This window comes from Crassostrea angulata, chromosome 2 (assembly GCF_025612915.1).
Source record: "Crassostrea angulata isolate pt1a10 chromosome 2, ASM2561291v2, whole genome shotgun sequence".
NCBI classification, from domain to species: domain Eukaryota; kingdom Metazoa; phylum Mollusca; class Bivalvia; order Ostreida; family Ostreidae; genus Magallana; species Magallana angulata.
Genome location: NC_069112.1, coordinates 14605786 through 14619240, shown reverse-complemented (window position 1 = coordinate 14619240; position 13455 = coordinate 14605786). Strand labels below are relative to the sequence as shown.

General features: G+C 31.7%; 1 pseudogene; it reads right to left on the bottom strand.

The window, feature by feature from the left end:
• Nucleotides 1-1894: 1894 nt before the first annotated feature.
• Nucleotides 1895-9874, bottom strand: LOC128171833 (N-lysine methyltransferase KMT5A-like; annotated as a pseudogene).
• Between the last annotated feature and the right edge of the window lie 3581 nt (nt 9875-13455).

Genomic DNA, 13455 nt, shown 5'->3' with positions numbered 1-13455 from the left:
ATTGCAACTTGTATGTTTTTATTAACTGTTTTGCCTATAAAAGACACTTTACACTATCACTGTATGACTTAAATAAATAGGATTTCTTGCTAATTTTTACGCACCCTATCAAGACTGAATTTATAAGAAAATCTAATTGAATTGAAAAGTCTTCATGTGTGTTTCATTTCTTTGAAAACATATACTGTTTAAATTAATCAAATACCTATTTGCCGCTTGCTTTGTAAAATCTAGACCTGTGGACTTTAAACACTTTTTCAAACAAAACATAAATCAACTGCAGAATCTTAATTATAATTCATTTTATTTTAGGATCAAACAACTTTAAGCTAAAATTTAAAAGTACATAATTTCATAGTAATTCATGATATATGGAATTTTGTTTATGAATTCAAAATATTTCAATCAATTATTGACATTATGATGCATGATGCGTGCCCTTCTTTACATTTCTGATCACATTTTATCAATTAAAATGTCAAATAATGTCTACCCATTTCTGCCATTTCAAAATCTGTCATGGAATAGGAAGTAGAATAACAGACAAAAAAAATGTACATTTGTATAAGCCAATAAGCATTTGTCACAAATGCATGCACCCTGTATTAAATTAAGATACAGGCATAATGTTATTAACAAATTGATAATACAGCACAAACAGTATGCATTCGAACTTCATTACGGTAACATAATTATAACACATAGAAATTTAACGTTGCGACCACCTGGAATTTCATTTTCTGCAACTTCTCAGACGAGAGGTATTATGTTTTTGACAGCAAACTTCACATTGCGCCAAGTGAAGCCTGATAATGCCTTTTCCTTCCTAATGGCGTTTAAACAGTCAAGCTGACCAGGACTTTTCCCTAGTTTGATAAAGTTATTAAACTGTCGCTCCAAGGATGCCTTTTCTACAGCAGTCCATGTGTGACGTTGAACACTGGCTGTGAAAAAAAATAAAATTTTATTATTTTAAAATTGCTGTATCTTTATCATATTTTTGTCATTAAGGTTATTTGTTCTTCAGCCAAATGTATAGTCTTTATTCAAAAATTGGTATCTTTCCTTTGAATGTTAAAACTATGAAATATAGTAAAAAGATATTCATTCATTCATTGTATACAAGAATTTAAAAAAGTAGTGGAATTTTTTTTAGGTTGGATAGAAAAAAAGATATAAAACTGAAAATCTAAGTAAAGGTATTGTAAATGTACTGTGTTTTGAAGGCTCAAACCCACATTCTAAGCTACATGTACATAAAAATTAAACTATTTATGAAATTGAACTTTGAAAATATTGCTACAGTTCTATCATTGACCGTCGTCCTACCATTTTAATAGGTCCTGGACTAATTCCTTTAGAAACTACAAATAGGTTAACTTTAAAATAGTTTTATAAAAATATCTGTTAATTCTGAATCAATAGAAAAAGTATTTGTGTAATTTATCCTCAAAATGATATCAGATTTTCTACATACCTCATTTTCTCCCTCCTGACGTCCTTGATGAGCTGGGTTCCATCAGCAGTTTTCCTTCTGCAAAGCCTGTAACATTGAACAGACATACAATGCAATATTAGCATTTCTTTAAATTCCTTTACCATGAAGCTTCTCTCCAACGTCTACTTTTTAAACCAAATTATAAATGGTAAGATTTAAGAGATTGGTAGTTTCTTAGGTTTACAAAGAACTGAAAATTCTGCTGGTTTTCAGAAGTTTCACTGTAACAAAAAGATAATCGCCTGATCACCTTAGTTGAATAATACTTGACCTAAATTGTAATATATTCAATTAAGTTACTGTCACTAATGGCAACTGGCAGATGGGGTCCGTAAAAAGTTTTAAATTTATATAATCAAAGATAATACCTTGTCGTTGAGCCTCAGGTTTTGCATAGGGGTGGGCATGATGATCTCACTGTGCTTAGCTTCTTACTTTTACATGGAACTGCAATACAATATACAATGTTAATTACATCTCGATAAAAATTCACCTCAAGTAGCACAAAAGGTATGAAATTACACAGTATACACTATTTACTATAAACTAGAAAATGTAATTAACTATGCTCTAAAACGACCATAACTTTTAACCCTACAGGACATCTTTGTACCGGTAACCTAGCCAACAAGCAATTACTGTGCATGTAAATTGTGTAATGTGTTGAATTACTTAAAGTACTTTGACCTAATAAACCTCAGGTTATGAAACTTACAGTGTAGTGTTTTATCCTAGATACATTATAAAAATCAAAGGCCGGAACGGCCACAAAGGCGTCGAGCTGACATTTTCTTTTAATATATAGAATGATATCAATAATTTGAATTTCTGTACTAATGTATATAGTCGTTTATCGAATAATATTAGAATAAAAAAGGAAATAAATTATGTTTTGTGCTGTTTCAAAAACAATAATCAGTATATTTCGTTATAAAATAGGTAGTGATGAGTTTATAATACAATTACTCATCATGGTTACAAAAATCGAAGAAATTTCAAAGTTAAAAAAAAATTATTATTTTCTTTCTGCTTTAAAAAGTCTTTGCACATTTCACAGGCTCATAATTTGAATACATTAACAGTGTGTCCCTAATTATAATAATAAAACATACTTTCAGTTATTTCAATTCCCGTTTGAAACAAGATTACCTATGCTATGGTTGTTTACAAACAAATCCACAACACGTGCTATCTAAAATGCTCGACCAAACCAACTGCATTATCGTGTTCATTAATTGCAACAAAATCTCTAGATAAGTTTATCGCTTACAATTATTTTGGAGACCATGCCCGATAACAAATACATTTACATATCAAATTTTATTTCTATCGGGCACAGTCTCCAATCAAAATGTAAGCGATAAACTTAAATAATATTTTAGTGAATGTTTACATTGCACCTTATTGTATTCATCCGCCATTTCTTGATTAAGCAAATTTATACTAATGCAATGAGTTGTCAATAACCAGGGAGGCAAAGTTGGTTTTTTTGTACACAATTTAGCTGAATAAAAGGAATACAAATCTTGTAATACGTTTAATACTTCAAGGAAATTTTTTTTTATGCGCATTAAAAAGGCGGTGCAGTGCATGAATTTTTGGACGATTGCCAATCCAGACGATCGCTAGAAGGCTGCCGAGCATTAGCTCGACGCCTTAAAAATTGGGAATAAAATACAAGTATGAGGTCAGAATGTCCAGTGTACCGGATTGCACAGTTGGCAGGTTGAACAGTGCACACCCTTCTTATATTTGAAACATTTGTTGCAATACCTTCTACTTTAATGGGCTACCTAACTCTGGAATATTTAAAAAGATCTGGATCTAATCAACTGAATGAAAAGCACCTTCCATAGGGGATGCAGTGTTGGAATCATCATCAACTTCTTTTTCACTCTCTGTTTCAGTATCAATAGTTTCTATATTGAAGAAAAGACACATCAATAAACAGCCTTGAAAATTCTTGGGGAATGGACAGAAAATAAAAACATGATTTATAAACACACCTTTGTCAGCGAAATCAATTTCATCAAAGTCTGCTTTTTAAATGTGCATGATTAATGTATATTGAAAAGAAAACTCACTACATGTGTGAAGATAATGTATATTGGCAAGGAAACTCACTACATGTGTGTGGTAGTTATTAAGGAATCATTCTTTCAGTATTATGGGGTGATACTTTTGGTCGGGGCATGATCAAATCAAATGAAGCTCGAAGGGCTTTATGATGGATTTGACAATTTCCAGCAGTTGTACAATTAAATATTTGAATATAAATAAGCAAACCCTGCTTGCGCCCAAATCATACGTTATTTGAATTTAATGGACTGTATAGTACAAAATCAATTGTGTTATCATATGTTATCACAAGCAAAAACACTGAAAAAGTTAATTTAAATGAATATGGACAAGGAAATTTACTACATGTGTGTGGAAATGTATATTGGCAAGGAAACTCACTACATGTGTATGGTAATTTAAATGAATATGGACAAGGAAACTCACTACATGTGTGTGGTAATTTAAATGAATATGGACAAGGAAACTCACTACATGTGTGTGGTAATTTAAATGAATATGGACAAGGAAACTCACTACATGTGTTGTAATTTAAATGAATATGGACAAGGAAACTCACTACATGTGTAGTTAAATGTACACTGGCGAAGAAATTCACTCATATGTGTGGGAAATGCATTCAAAATGGAAAGGAAATTCACCACATGTGCAGAAAATGTGTATCAGTATTTGTTATGACATATGTTACACATAAATATTAAATACAGGTGACACTCGATGGCTCGAACTTCGATCTCTCGAAGTTCTTGAAATCTCGAAGTGAACTCACGGTCCCAATTTTTTTCTCTATAGAACTAAGCAAATTTACTCTTGATCTTTGGAACTCCGATCTCTCGAAGTTCTTGATCTCTCGAAGTAAAACCTGGGTCCCGTTATACATATTTCATTGTTTTTCACTCTTGATAACTCGAAGTGGTTGCAGTTTACACACGCGGCCGATCAAGCGTATAATTATAGCTCCGTGTGGACCTTACCTGGACGGTTGAGTGAACTCCTGGGGGCTAGCGTGGTAGTGTTAATTAGTTGATTACGTAAGTGACACTACCCATTGCTTCCTTCAAAGGGTAGATAAGTAATTTGTAAGTGATCTATTAATTTCAACAACTTGTGAATGTTACAGGTAAATGCTCTTTATTTAAAATATTCTAACGTAATGATTAAGAAAACATAATATGCTTTAAAGTTTTTTAACGTGAAAAAATACACTTAATAATCACACAAGTAAGTTTTGTATTGTTTAAATTGAAGTAATGGAGCAGAAAATACGACTGAAATCATGTCGGACTATCCTACCATGTTATAAATATAAATTTCCGGCTACTATAATTTTAGAACCAAAATGACCGGAACAAAAAGTTCCGGATTTTTTTAAACTTTCGATCTCTCGAACTCTTGATCTCTCGAAGTTTAATCATGGTCCCCCGAAGTTCGAGTTATCGAGATTCATTTGTACATTTTAATACATGTACATGTATCAAATCAAAATAAACATTAGAAACATGAAGTAAAAGTAACCTTCATTGTTCTCCTCACTGTCCTGGTTGACATCAAATGGGTTATCATCAAATGGATTATCATCAGGTGAATCTGAAAGAAAAAAATAGTTGTAACAATCTATTATTAAATTATATAGTATTTATTACTGTGCAGTTCTGAACTACGTGTACTCTCACGCAGTAAACTCTGAAAATATTATACAGGTTAAAAATTAATTGATTCACTGATTATACTAATTCTTGTTGTAAAAACAATATGAAATGTTAAACCATGTGCATTATTTTTTTTTTGAAATCCTTTTGACATTTAAATTACATTAACACATTAACAATTATTTAAAATTGTCACATACTTGACGCCAATGTAGGTTGGCTTTGATCCCATAATCATATCAACACTCTTCTCCAGCTTTAAGATCTCTATTTGCAAAGAAGCAGAGCCTTGGATAATTCTCGGTAACCAAAAGGCGCATAACACAGTTATTCAACGGACTCCCGACTTCTTCGTCCTTTATATACTTCCCCTTTCTTTCATTGTTAGTTGCATCAATGCTACAAACAAAAAAAACAATTTTATAGATTTTTGCAGGGTGGCACTGGGTATTTAATAAAAATGAATTTACACATATATGTGTGAAAGTCGGACTGATTTGATCATAGGTGGCTATATATAGCTCAGTTGGTAGAGTACATATCTAGTGAATCTGGATGCCCTGGTTCAAATCTCTGTCTGGTCCGTCATTATATTTCCAATCCTGTTACGTATGCATGGTGTTATTTTAGTCATCAAGCAAAGATGTCAGAATGATTTATTCACTGAATTATAGTGTAATCATGGTAATAGAAAATACCTAATCATTGTATAAAACTTTTTATCTCATGCTCACTTTACTTTCCTTTATAAAGTGCAAATAGTTATATAGGATATCATTTTCATCTCCATATTTAGTTGAAATGTACGTAACAATGGTTTTTTGCCAATTCTCAGAACTCATAACCTGCCGCAAACACTGCAATTTCTAAAAACAAATTGCCAGGGTGGTGAGAATATTCAAACACAATATTGTTATTAAATTCTAATTAATTTTCTGTCATCAAAATCTGACCTAAATTGTACAATTCCCAGCATCTAGTAAACTGTATATGGATATCAATTTCACATTCTCATAAGAACCAGAAAAAGTTGTATTACAAAAAAACTAAAATAGGTAAATAAAACAATTGTATATCTCTCTCTCTCTCTCTCTCTCTCTCTCTCTCTCTCTCTCTCTCTCTCTCTCAACAATCACAATAAATATATTATATTTGCTTACCACTTCAGACCATTCCACTTAAAGTAAAACATATAACTAGTATGTTTTATTTTGCGTTTCTTTTCTCTTTCTTCTGCTTCCTTGGGCACAATTCTCTCTCCAACATATTCTACCAAAAAGCTTCCTTTTGGAAAATTTTGAGTTGCAAAAACCCCATATCCTTAAAATAAGAAAAAAATATGGTGAATATATTTCATTACATGATTGTACAGTGTGTTCACAAATCATGTACAAAACCTAATTTATTTATAAATGCCTTCTATCATGGAATTATTTGTATAATTGTGATTATCAAATGCAAGGGGCTAAAATTGTTCCAGAAACTAATGACATTTTTCATTTAAGGATCTGCATAATCAAGGGAAACAAATGTGTGAAGCTGAGTAGATTGGTACATAAAAACAAAGAAATGATACTATTTTCTATTTCACTAGACTCTGACCCGTGCATGCACGGTTTGACATATTGCATATGATATCGGACATTCACGAAATAGATACATCGACGCACCATATTTACATAACCAAGCTTTAATCCTACAATAATGCTATTAATTTCACTACACTCTGCTTAGTTAGAATAATCTAACTGTGTCTCGGGATAGGCCTTCACCACAGTTGAAATGCCTCTCATATACCCGTAATGTAGCAAAAAATTGCATAATCGCTTCCAAACGGTTTTGGAGAAAATTATTGAAGCTGCATTGTGATTAACAGTCAAATTATTCATAACAAACCATTTTGAGGCTGTAAATACCTTTCTTCTAAAAATTTAATTCATATTAATGAAGAATTCAACACTTTTTTACCAATGTTTTTTACTTACTTCGAATTTACACAACATGTTGACATTCAAACTCTCAGGATATAGCAAATTTTCAATGAAAATTTAAACATTTTTGTATTTCGTTTCCGAGTTTATCCATGCAAGTGTGATATATTGTGGAAACATAAACTAAAGAGCCTCCCGTGATTTAGCGTGAATGGAATGCACATGCGCAAGATTGTAAAAATAAAAAAATCCAGATGATTTTCGGATTTTTATAAGGAATTTTCGTTGATTATTAATAAGCGAAGCTTGGTTGAGAAAAAGTTAAAACAAACTGGTAATCTTCAAATATTAATGATGTTTAAAAAATAAAGAACAAAAGACAGTTCTCTTCTGATTTCTCGATATCAAAGCCCAAAAATTTGAGTAGTCTATTTTTTTAATGTATAGTAGTAATAGATGTGTATCAACTCACCAATTCTTCTGTTGATAAATTCAATTTTTAATGCATCACAGTCCAGTCCAGAACGACACATAAATTCTGCCTCTCTTTTAGGGCTTATTCGTTGTTTCTAGCACATAAATAAATTACTCATTAGAAAAAAGTTTTATTTCAAAATATGCAAAATTTGTATTTTAAACTATCACATTGATTTTAAAATCAAATTATCTTAAGGCCTTCCATTTTGGTTTGCAAACTCCTTTTCAATTATTTCAAGATCAAAATAAAAACTTTATTAATATTACTTATATAATGCACACGGTCATGATCACTTGTCCGAATGGACAAGTATAGGAAAAAAAGTTAATGTAGATCGAGCCATGACATCGTGCATAAATATAAAAGATATACTACATACATAAATTAGAATGCTAATTTTACACAAACAGTCCCTGAAAAACTCTACGTGAGCTGAACGGAATCTGGTGAACGCTAATGAAAGGTGAACGATGAGCGAAGGTAGAGTGCACATGGAGCGCTGAACAGTGAACGATATGTGAACGCAAGATGAACAATTTATTCGGAGTGCCTCGATGGTTATCCTTACATTGTATTTTGACGGAAATCAGGAAAAACAAGCTAATAAAATACACGTACAGTGCTGCTATCTTGAACGTTGACAAAACAGTCCTATCCTATCGACTATCCTGCAAATAATATCTCTCCTGTATTATCTTTAAAGTTATACCATACCATTTATGCATGTTTAGGAATAACAGTTAAATAAAACCAAATTTAAGATCATAATATTAATTTTATCAACAGATAATCGAGTAATGTAATGATAAAAATGTCTAAATAATACATAAAACCATTGTTAATCTATAAATTAACACGCATTTATGCTTACTATCTTATGTTGATCTGTTCAGTAAGACAGTTTATTGTCGAACATGGATATGTTTGTGATTTGGCATCGAAGGAATTATTATTTGAATCGTGAAAAATACACAAATACAATGTCTGTTTCTTATATATAGATATATATATATATATATATATATATATATATATATATATATATATATATATATATATATATATATATATACACACACCGTTATATATGTGTCGAATCGTTAGTTGATTGAATTCTTCTGTTTTTAAACGACTGGACTGACTATCTTAAAATGAATCATTAAATATTATTTGTGTAGCAATTTATCGCTGTATTGTGTAACATAAAATTTTCACAGTAACTGCATACTTAAGCCATTTTCGGATCAACAAAAATAATGCCTGTTTAGGAGAGTGATAAAAAAACAACAACAACAAAAAACAGACCTGCTCAAGATTGTGTACTTTAAATTCCACGGATTAAATTCTTATTAAAATAATGCTTTATGTGTAATATTAGTTTCCTTCCACCTTAACGCAAGGTTTTTTTCTCATTTTGCTGAGATCGATTCTTTCATTTTTGGAGTTCCGAATGAAAATGAATGAAAACGGAATGAATTCGAACGATAAGTGAACGGTGAACGATAAGTGAACAAAGGTGAACGCACAGTGAGTGCACAGTGAGCGCTTTCTGAACGGTGTGCACAAAAGGAGCGGAGTGAAGAGTGCAAGTGAACGCACTGCGAGTGCACGGTGAGCGCACGGTGAATGCACGGTGAGCGCATGGTGAATGCACGAAAAAATGGGAAAGTAGATGGTTTAAGGGCCTGTAATACTTAATACTGTCGCATTGTTTTATTTTATTATCACAAATTTGATAAAACCATTTATTAATTCACTTTTCTGTTGTGATAATTTCGCTTACAAACAAAACAGACCAAGCAACTGATTTTGTTCAAATTGCTGATAAAACAATTTGAGTATATATTGTGACTGTATGACAATTATAGAAAACTTCAATATGTCACACTAAGCAAAAACAAGAATAAACATCTAAATATGAGAATTTGAGATATCACCGGTAAAATGTTTACTTAAAGAATGAGAGATATGCACACCCAAATAACTTTAACATAGCAATGGTATTCGATACACATGTACTGTTGTTTGAAATATACCTTAAAAGTTCAACTGTATGTACAATGTTAAAAATTTCACTTACTGCAATTTTCCCCCTTGAATAAGCTGCCATCTTTTTAGTTGACTGCTTTATAACTTACATAAGCTAGAAAAAAGAAGAAGAAGAAGTTGTACATGAATGCCAATACAAATTAAAATGTGAGTTATATGAGATGCCATACTTCATTAATGTGAGTTATGAGATATTATACTAAATGTATATAAAGTGGATAATTATTAACTTTTCACCTTAATAATTATTATCATTATCACCTCATGATGACTATTGATTTATCACATGAAATCCAATTCAGTGAAAATCACAATACAGGTACATAATGTGTGTGGAAATGTATATGGACAAGGAAACTCACTACATGTGTGCGGTAATTTAAATGAATATGGACAAGGAGACTCACTACTTGTGTGTAGGATTGTACAGGTAACTTTCGATAGCTGGAAGTCCATGGGTCCTAGGAAAAACTTTGAAGGTTCAAGAGTTCGAGTTTTCAAGAGTTCGGAATTTTCTGGGTTGACCAATGGGTTTTAAAATTAGTCTTACCAGATGTTATGATTAAGCCATTTAATTAGTTCTTACCTTACGCTCATGCTTAAACAACGTTTTCTTTTCAGTAAAATATACAGAACTGGATGTTTTTAAAACTAAATTCAAACAACTATTGAATAAATTCATAATATAATTATTTATTTTATGCATCATATTAAGACCAAATTGCTCAGTACTACTGGAGTGCGAGACGATCAACATGTCATAAATGTGATAACTGAGTATCGCCCATTGTTCTCACCGAAAGGGTCCTCCACCAGCTGTAAGAACTTGTTCAGAAATAATCATTACAATGACAATGATGCTGATAAGCATACTTTTAACAGTTTTATAATTCTAAAATTTGACCATGGCTCAATATTATCGTTTCATCTCAATTAATTTCTCATTTTCATTGCGTCAATTTCCAAATTATCGTAAAACGGTTGTGATAATTATAGATTAGGTATTGGTTTTATAATTCTAAAATTTGACCATGGCTCAATATTATCGTTTCATCTCAATTAATTTCTCATTTTCATTGCGTCTCCAAATTATCGTAAAACGGTTGTGATAATTAGAGATTAGGTATTGGAATAGTCAGTCATCAAACAATTATCACCTTGCAGGACAAGTGTCGCCTGAATAAACAACCCGTGACACAGGTCCCGCGTCTAACGCCTGGAGCCATTTAAATGACCAAGTAGGTGTTAATTGGTATAGCGCTTGGAGATACACGGAGACTTTGAGGTATCGAGAGTAAGAAACTATAGATTATGAACGGGACTGCAGTTTGACTTAGAGAGATCAAGCTAGGGTTTTCGAGAGATCAAGTGTTTGAGAAATCAAAAGTTTGAGAAAAAATAGAAAATTTGCTTATTTATATAGGAAAAAATATTGGGACCCTAGACTCACTTCCAGCGATCAAGAACTTCAATGCGATCAAAGTTCGAGCCATTGAGAGTTACTTGTATATTGGCAATGAAACTCACTACATGTATGTGGTAATTTAAATGAATATGGACAAGGAAACTCACTACATGTGTGGTAATTTAAATGAATATGGATAAGGAAACTCACTACATGTGTGTGGTAATTTAAATGAATATGGACAAGGAAACTCACTACATGTGTGTGGTAATTTAAATGAATATGGACAAGGAAACTCACTACATGTGTGTAGGAATGTATATTAATTGGCAATGAAACTCACTACATCTGTGAGGTGAACTTATACTGGTGTAACTGGGAAACTTGCTATATGTGTCTAGGAAATATACAGTTAAACTTCGATATCTCGAACACCGATATCTCGAGTACAATGGATATGTCGAAGTAATTTTTAAGTCCCAACCACTTATTTTTAAAGTATTTTACCCTCGATATTTCGAATATTCAAATATCTCGAAGTTTTTCAACAGCCCCACCTAGTTCGAGATAACGAAGTTTGACTGTATATTATATTGGCAAGAAAATTGACACTACATGTGCATATGAAATACATAAAATTGTTGGCAATGCAACCAACCAGATGTGCATGGTAAATGTTGGTTGCAAGAAAACTCATTACACAAGGTGGGTTGATTCACATGTATTAAATAATGTATATGTTATTGAAACTTACTGCACAAGATTGGTAAAGAGGCAACACACAGACCATGAATATCAGTCATTATTACATGATTGTCCACTAATGCGCCAAAATTATGTCAATTTTTTGTTTTTCCCTATATATTTCATCGAAAACAAGACTTTTTAAAAAAGGTTTTCAGGTCGGATTATTGGTCAGATTTTGAAGAAGTTGATATTGATTACCAGCATAGTAGATTCAATTTCCACTTGTTGTCATACATTGGTTTTTGACAACTCATTTGTAAAATTTGAATATTTCAAACACAACATTGAGATAGTTTTTAACAGCTCTACTATATATTCTTTGCAATGTATGAGCCGGAAAATCTTACTTTGAACTGTTTATATTAAATTTCAGTAACAGAAGGTTGGAAAAATATTCAAATAAGATGCAAAAATAGCTAGAACAATTCTTAATGTATCAATCCAAGTCTTTTCAATGTATGTGGTCAAAGGGTTTCATTTTTATAATTCTAAAAAAAAAAAAAAAATTCAATGAAATATATGGTGAAAAGAAAAAAATAAATTGACATACTTTTGGCACCTGAGTGTACATATATGTCCCTGATTTCCTGAACTCAAGTATAACTTAAGCTGGTCGATTGGGGAAGGGGGGGGGGGTTGCATAAAAAAAAAACCCATTAGAAAACCTCTTTATGTTTAACCATATGTAATTTACATCAGCTCTAGTTTTAAAAAAAAAGCAACCATCTGGTTCATTTTGGGGGCAATCTTAAAATACAGGTATATTTTTCTATAGGAATATTTATGGAATTTTCATTTTCCGCACTTTGAAGCAGATTTTAAAAAATATTACAATAGAGATTTTCTTCGAATTGTGATATTGCGATTAGCAATATCATTTTGTACCTTATATGTAAAAGAAATACTAAATTCTACCATCTAGTTTAAGTGAGGGTCATCTCATGCTGATAAATTTTGCTATATACATGTATTTGGAGTACATGTATTACAAATGTAGATTAATTGCTATGATGGATTGATTCAAAATGAAGCAAAATAACCCTGGAGATACCATCATTAATTGTATACAATTTAATGGGTTACGATTTTTTCTTTTTCTTTTTTCCTATATACTCCTACAAAGCTTCATTTTATCATAATGTCATATAAAGCAAGATCAATAGCAATGCTCACCTACCAAACCACAGAATAACTAGTGGGTATTGTTTTTTTATACAAAAAAAAACACATGTCTCCCCTTCTCCCCACGGATTGTAATATGGGGCAAATTTAATAAGTGGAAAAGAATGAAGTCAGCTATATGTTAGATATCATCCATATATGATACAGTTTAGAAAATGAATTAACTTGAGACACAAGATTGGTCAAGGTCAAAAATTATGGAGGCGTGCACTCCTTCTCAATACCATCTACCTATGTTCCAAGTTTGTGTAAAGTTTGAAGTCCTTTTGTCAAAGAATATTTAGGAGGTGAACAATGAAGTTTTTTCTAATTTGACCTTGAAATAAAAATTTTAGGTCAAGGTCAAAAATTTTGGTAAGGTTCAACTGGACTATATACAATCTATGTATGATACAAGTTAAAAGATTGTATGATTAAGGAGTCTTGTGTTATGGTCC